Here is a 7,559-nt window from a genome sequence, read left to right as displayed (position 1 = left end):
GCCTCTATGAGGGTGAAGATTTGTCTGATGTGATAGAAGAAGAAACAGGAGTCGATTTAGAAGAGATAGGGGATCCAGTATTAGAATCGGAATTTAAAAGAGCTTTGGAGGGCTTACGGTCAAATAAGGCAGAAGGGATAGATAACATTCTATCGGAATTTCGAAAATCATTGGGGGAAGTGGCAACAAAACGACTATTCACGTTGGTGTGTAGAATATATGAGTCTGGCGATATACCATCTGACTTTCGGAAAAGCATCATCCACACAATTGCGATGACAGCAAGAGCTGACAAGTGCGAGAATTATCGCACAATCAGCTTAACAGCTCATGCATCGAAGCTGCTTACAAGAATAATATACAGAAGAATGGAAAAGAAAGTTGAAGATCAGTTTGGCTTTAGGAAAAGCAATGGGACGAGAGAGGCAATTCTGACGTTACTGCTAATAATGGAAGCAAGGCTAAAGAAAAATCATAGGATTTATCGACTTGGAAAAAGCGTTCGACAATATAAAATGGTGCAAGCTGTTCGAGATTCTGAATAAAGTAGGGGTAAGCTATAGGGAGAGGCGGGTCATATACAATATGTACAACAACCAAGAGGGAATAATAAGAGTGGACGATCAAGAACGAAGTGCTCGTATTAAGAAGGGTGTAAGACTCTTCAATCTGTACATCGAGGAAGCAATGATGGAAATAAAAGAAAGGTTCAGGAGTGGAATTAAAATACAAGATGAAAGGATATCAGTGATACGATTCGCTGATGACATTGCTATCCTGAGTGAAAGTGTAGAAGAATTAAATGATCTGCTGAACGGAATGAACAGTCTAATGAGTACACAGTATGGTTTGAGAGTAAATCGGAGAAAGACGAAGGTAATGAGAAGTAGTAGAAATGAGAGCAGCGAGAAACTTAACATCAGGATTGATGGTCACGAAGTCAATGAAGTTAAGGAATTCTGCTACCTAGGGAGTAAAATAACCAATGATGGACGGAGCAAGGAGGACATCAAAAGCAGACTCGCTATGGCAAAAAAGGCATTTCTGGCCAAGAGAAGTCTACTAATATCAAATACCGGTCTTAGTTTGAGGAAGAAATTTCTGAGGATGTACGTCTGGAGTACAGCATTGTATGGTAGTGAAACATGGACTGTGGGAAAACCGGAACAGAAGAGAATCGAAGCATTTGAGATGTGGTGCTATAGACAAATGTTGAAAATTAGGTGGACTGATAAGGTAAGGAATGAGGAGGTTCTACGCAGAATCGGAGAGGAAAGGAATATGTGGAAAACACTGATAAGGAGAAGGGACAGGATGATAGGACATTTGCTAAGACATGAGAGAATGACTTCCATGGTACTAGAGGGAACTGTAGAGGGCAAAAACTGTAGAGAAAGACAGAGATTGGAATACATCAAGCAAATAATTGAGGACATAGGTTGCAAGTGCTACTCTGAGATGAAGAGGTTAGCACAGGAAAGGAATTCGTGGCAGGCCGCATCAAACTAGTCAGTAGACTGATGACCAAAAAAAAAAAAAAAAAAAAAAAAAAAAAAAAAAAAAAAAAAAAACTGGTAACGGAGCATACAACTCTGGATTCTCGCGTACTATTATGCTGGAACCGACCTATCGACCTCTTATCTGTTTCTAACTGGTTCTGGATTGTTACAATAGCTTCAACAGGTTCCCCACGGTATCCCTGAAGGGAATCCGCATTATCCTGCATGGAGTGCGTTCCCCATTCGAGATCCGTCTCAGAATGGTGATAAACACTGTCATCTGGACCTGTCTGCCCTGTGTTCTCGAACACCATCTCATGTGGTTCAGTAACCACAAAAACTTGAGTGACTGTGGAAGGTAAATAAATAAACAATAAAGGAAACACAAGGATTAACATAGGCGCCACTAGCTTTCTGCAGATATAAGAAAAGAATCTCAGGTAATTGAAGAGGGACAGAAAAAGAGACTACATTGTATCAGTGTGATCTGTTGGGTACGAATCCTGGCATGGTCGCCAGTGTGGAAACTAGTCACATGTTTGGTATCATGTGACTGATAAGCGAGTAAAGGGGACAGAACCAAAATGGCATACAAATCACACCCAGGAGGGTTTATGTTGAATCAGTACAAGGTGTGTAACACAATCGTATAATAGCCTTGATGTAAGTCCTTAATGGGGGGAGGGGAGAGGCTGGCCTCAAATTATTTATTCATTAAATTAACTAACAAAAGTTGCCCTTCAGAAATGAGGGTGGAAAGGATTCTGGTGAGAGTGACTATTCAACATATAAATGCCATCCCAAAAATTACAATTGCATTTATTTTCTTTAAATGGAACACAAAATAGATCATGAATTTTCACCAGGAAAAGTCATGTATAGTAAAGGAAACCAAACACGTAAACACTCCTCGCCTAGAAGAGATGTTGGCAAGAACCTAGTACAGAAAACACTGAATTGGATGTGGTGTGCTTCTCTATTATGAGAAGGGGGAGCAAAGAGAACACGTAAACTGTATAACATCGATAAATGAGTGGGCAATCGGACGCAGTACCACTATATTACCTAAGGAGGCAAAGTGGTCCTACGGATGTCACTGCTGAGAAACCTCAACTCGAATTTCGTGGTGCTGCAAAATCGACTGAAATCGTACAGATCGAAACTACAGAGCAAGATGGCGTGTTAATGACGGTTGCTAGTCACGGTTGGTTTCCCAGCACAGAGATGAGCTTCGGCTTCGACACCGATCGAACGGTGAGCGCGAAAAACTGAGCGTTGGTCCAGATGGCCGAACAAGTGAAACTGCGAAATGAAATTATTCTGCAGCAAAGGCGGCGAAGTACACGACCGACACCTGCGGTGGCCAGGAACCAACTTCCTCAAATTCTGCCCCGCGCCCAGAGAGCGACTGCGCCACTGCGACAGAACTCCGTCAATCGAGACCGATAAACAAGCTTTCGCCAGTTATGGCCTTACAACAGATTCGTTTAGACTCCCACTACCGTATCCTGTTAACCTAGGAGCCAAGACCATTCCTTCCCGCCAACTGCTGACGGTGACTTCAAATGTGTATTGATGTAACAGTTGAGAAACCTGTCACAGCTACCTCCAGGACTCTGCGCTGGAAATTTTCTGGCTACGGGCGCAAACAGAATATGGTAACTGGAGTGCTATATGTGGACCCGTTCTGTCGGCTATTCCGTGGAGTTCACCAACCATTTCTCCAAAATGTCCCAAACAATAGCACAGCCATGGCACCGAGCTGGCGCATTCCTGCCCGATATATGAGGCTTTAGAGAGAAAACCACACCCAGCCATTGTAAGAATAGTGATCGTTCGTCGCTCTGGCTCCTGAGACATATCATCAGAAGAGGAAGCCTCCAGTCATGGATGAGGACTGCGTCCCCAATTCCCAGCTACCGAATGTTCCTCCCGCCTCCTCACCGTTAGCTGATCTTGTGAGCAGTTGGCCTCCTCACAGTCCAAAACTCCCCGTTCATCTCCAACGTGAAACGAACAGAATTATGATATGCATGCAACCTACACCTAATCATGTACATGCCGGTACATAGAACCTGGTTACCTAGTTTGGATGACAATGTAACAGGATAGTGAAAGGACATTAACTTGCATGTACGCAAATGTGTTTCAGAAATGCAGGATAGGCTGGTTTAGTGGCCCTTAATAAGTTATGAAGATGGCAGAAAGCCTACCGTCTTGCATTTTATTCCACTAATCGAATTTTGTTCACTAGCAAGAGCTCAGCTTCCTTGAAGGTGCCTTCTAGATTTTGTGGACTAACGCAGTGGCATGTTCCACACGATCTCTGCTTCTGCAATTCATGTTGTTTCCTACACTCTGATGAGCCAAAACGTTGTGACCTCCTCCCTAATAACTCGCTGGTAGACCTTTCGATCGCAGTAGAGGAGTGGTTCTGCGTTCAATGGATATCCTCTGTATATTTCCTGATGTATCTGGCACCAGAAGTGCACGCAAAGGTCGCGCATTTCCCGTAAATTACGTGCCGGTAATCTGTGGGCGCGAACCTTCCGCCGGATAGCGTCCCAGATATACTCGTATTCTATTGGTTTCTGTTCAGTCCAATCTGGTGGCCAAGATCCCAACGTGGGTTGAGTATCATGCTCCAATGACGACCATTCTACCTGCAGAGCTACTCCCAAGTCTTATGGAGTGGTTGGTGGATGCTGACGTGATTCAACGCATCTCCGGAGTGTATTTCAGACGTGCTCTATGGGATTCAAATAGGAAGAGCGAGCAGGCCACGTCATGCGTTCAATATCTTCTGTTTCGATGAAAACAAAGCCATCCGTGCTCTATGATGTCGAGGATTATTGTCCATCAATACAAAGTCTGGGCCCACAGCAGCTCCAAACAACCAAAATGAGGTCCCAAGATCGCTTTACGATACCTCACAGCAGTTAAACTTCAGTGATTCAGCCGTACGATTTCATGAAGAGCTGTCCGAGTGGTCATCACAATCCCTGCCCATATCATTAGGGATTCTCCTCGATACCGCTCTCTTATCACAGTGTTTGGGTCCCGAAACGCTATTCCATTTTCCCTCCAGTTGAGAATCCGTCGAGAATCACTGTACAGACCAAATCGGGACTCATCTGTGAAAACAACATTGGCCGACTGTTCGACCGTCCAGATGCCGTGTTGACGACTCCATTCTAGACGTTCCCCTCTGCGAAGATGCGTCGGAGGTAAACATACAGAAAGTGTCCGACAATAAAGGCTACTTTGCCGACGCCTTCACTACACCGTTTGCCTCAATGCAACGCGTCCAGTGGATGCTGCGAGGTCAGGTCCCAGTTGATATGCAGTACTAAGGCGGTACCGTCGTTCCCTTACAGCCACATAACGGTCCCCTCTTCCTGATTTCACTTGTGATCGCCCATGCCTGGATCTTTGGGACACAGTTTCGGTCGCCACATCTGAGAAAAAACAGAACGATTCACATTGAGCAATAGGGCCACATCAGTTTGCGACCGTCCTGGTTCATTATTCCTATGGCTCACCACTGCAGAGTGTCTGGTAAGCATCTTCTCTGTGTCATGCTGCACGTCTGACTGTGTACACAGCGATTGTGGATGTGGGACTATCCAACATATACTACCCTTTTTACCTTGGCTGAATTTTTTTTTTTTTTTTTTTTTTTTGTCCTATGAGGTAGGACCAAGTGGAATTGCATTTAACCTTACTAGCGCTGGCGGAGTCTCATACGAAGGCCACATTTGGCGGCGTTTACACTGTAACAGCTCATTCCGACTGCCCACTTTTAACTTGGGTATCTGGCTACTAACATTGAAACCTTACCGTCTCTCTATATCTCTTTTGTTACGCAACCTTCCCTTAGGATTTCTATCTCTTGCTTAATAATAACAAATGAAATCCTCCCTTTGAAATTAATTCTCTTTCTCAGTTTTCGCATACAAATTTAAATAAGTGATTTTCTGATGATTTCGACGAAACGTAGAATGTGTCGTCGTCGTGGCCCTCAGTCGTTACCTGCAATAACCCAAAACTATTCCTTACCTTTTTTACTGTTACTGGATCGCCATCTGAGTGCTACATCGAACTGCGACATGAATATTCTTACTCTGTTTTACTATACTCTATTAGCTGCCGGTGCGCTGTCATAATAAGTGGCTGTATTTATTACCAAAGCTGACGTATTCTTTAATAGCAAAGCTGACGTTATTCTTTAATTAATTTGACTGAAGTTACGTAATTCATAGTTAAACTTTTTCTTGACAACAATAAAATTTTACAAAGTTTTACGTCGATGGTTTTGGGGATAGATTATAATCAGTAATGCAATATTGCTGGCAAAAGTTAATTATATTCTGAATGAAATGATTTTACAAACGTTCAAATGGGATTTACTCTTTACAATAATCTTACAACTAGTATTGCGCAAACATACCTTCAGTAGTCTCGAGTTTCTCAAAAAAATAATTCAATAATATTAGCTCCTCTTATGATAATAGTTAGCTGATGTCTCTGTACATCCGTTTATAATCTCTTGTAAATCATTGCTGGTGGCTGGCAGGCACACCGCTCCTCTCAACCTCTCGCTTCAGACCTGCTACCGACTCGCTTCACTTCTCGCCTACTACTGTCTTCCTACGAACGCTAAAAAGTACGGTCACTCCCGCCAACAATGCTTTCTGGTGCAGACAATCCCTGCTACCGTTACAAAATGTATCAATGCGCGGTCTTTCCCACTCTTTTCTTAAAATGCATCCATACGCGGTCTCTCCCGCCCTTTATATCAATGTGTGGTCTCTCCTGCCAACAATACTTTCGTTCAGGCATTCCCTGCTACCACAATTATTTCCAACATGACAAATATTAATTATTCCTACTCAATCCTATTAATAAAATATAAACATCTTTCATAAATTGTGGTTTGACAATAGACAATAGAAATATACACATCTTACAACATGTTCCGAAAACGTCGTATGTATCTCCAATTGTTTGTCACGTAAAAGACGTGTGAGTTTTAACACTGTACTGCCCTTTCTGTTGGTTTATCACTGCTGTTGATGACGAGTGCTAACAGCAGACTTGCCGTATCTTCGTACTGAATTTTGGTACATATATTATTTGTTTGTTAACGAAAACAAAATCTCTCACAATCGCCTAGTATTTCTCAATTTCTTTTATCTCACCTAAATATTAACAAAAACTACTTAAGTAATTGCAAAAGCTTGTACACTACATTTTTTTCTCCCGGTTTATACGTAATTTCTTTGGTTGTGTCGTGTCCAAGGGCAACGTCACCTGCAGAGCACTAATAAATTTTCCTCTGCAACCGCACGCGTCCAGCAAACGTGAAATCGCGTTCTCACTATTACGTCTTTATTTACGAGACTCCATTCGGTCCCGTGGGCTTTCAGATACTCTACGAGCACCTCTCGTCGTAGTTTCTTCCAGGAGTTTGCACTCCTCGAGAAGGCCCGCGAAGGAAAAACAGCCCTTCGAAACCGCACGCATGCTGCGTATACATCATTGTTTACTGCCTCAGGAGGGCTTTCCGCCACACAGAGGCATCACTGTGCCTGCACCTATACTCCTCGCCAAGGAGCCGTGGAGAATATCCTTTCCCTTCTCGCTTGTCGAAACCCTGCCGCGTCGAATTCATTTGACATATTCTCGAAATTTCGATGATGGCACGTGTTTCACAAAAATTCGACGATGTCGTTAGTTGCAATATTAATTTATTAGCGTGAGCTACACTCCTGGTAGAGGATAAATATTCAGAGTTTTATTACTAAGTAGTTTTCATTCTTACTGGGACAGTATGATATCCTGGAATTTGTCCAATGTACTGAGGAAAACTCTAAAGCCTCTCTCAGAGCCACGTCTAATTCTAACTTTGTTTTTGCGTTAACTGTATTCCTATTTTCTGTTCTCAGAATGATTGCATTCTACTAATTTTGCATGTTATGTTCTTTCAGATACTGGAGAGCCATACCTTGTCGTTATTTCTGTTTGCGTTTTCTTTAGAAAACCGCATGTAATGAGTGA

This window comes from Schistocerca americana, chromosome 7 (assembly GCF_021461395.2).
Source record: "Schistocerca americana isolate TAMUIC-IGC-003095 chromosome 7, iqSchAmer2.1, whole genome shotgun sequence".
In the NCBI taxonomy this organism is placed as follows: domain Eukaryota; kingdom Metazoa; phylum Arthropoda; class Insecta; order Orthoptera; family Acrididae; genus Schistocerca; species Schistocerca americana.
The sequence above is the reverse complement of the archived record's forward strand: the minus strand, read 5'-3'. Positions refer to the sequence as shown.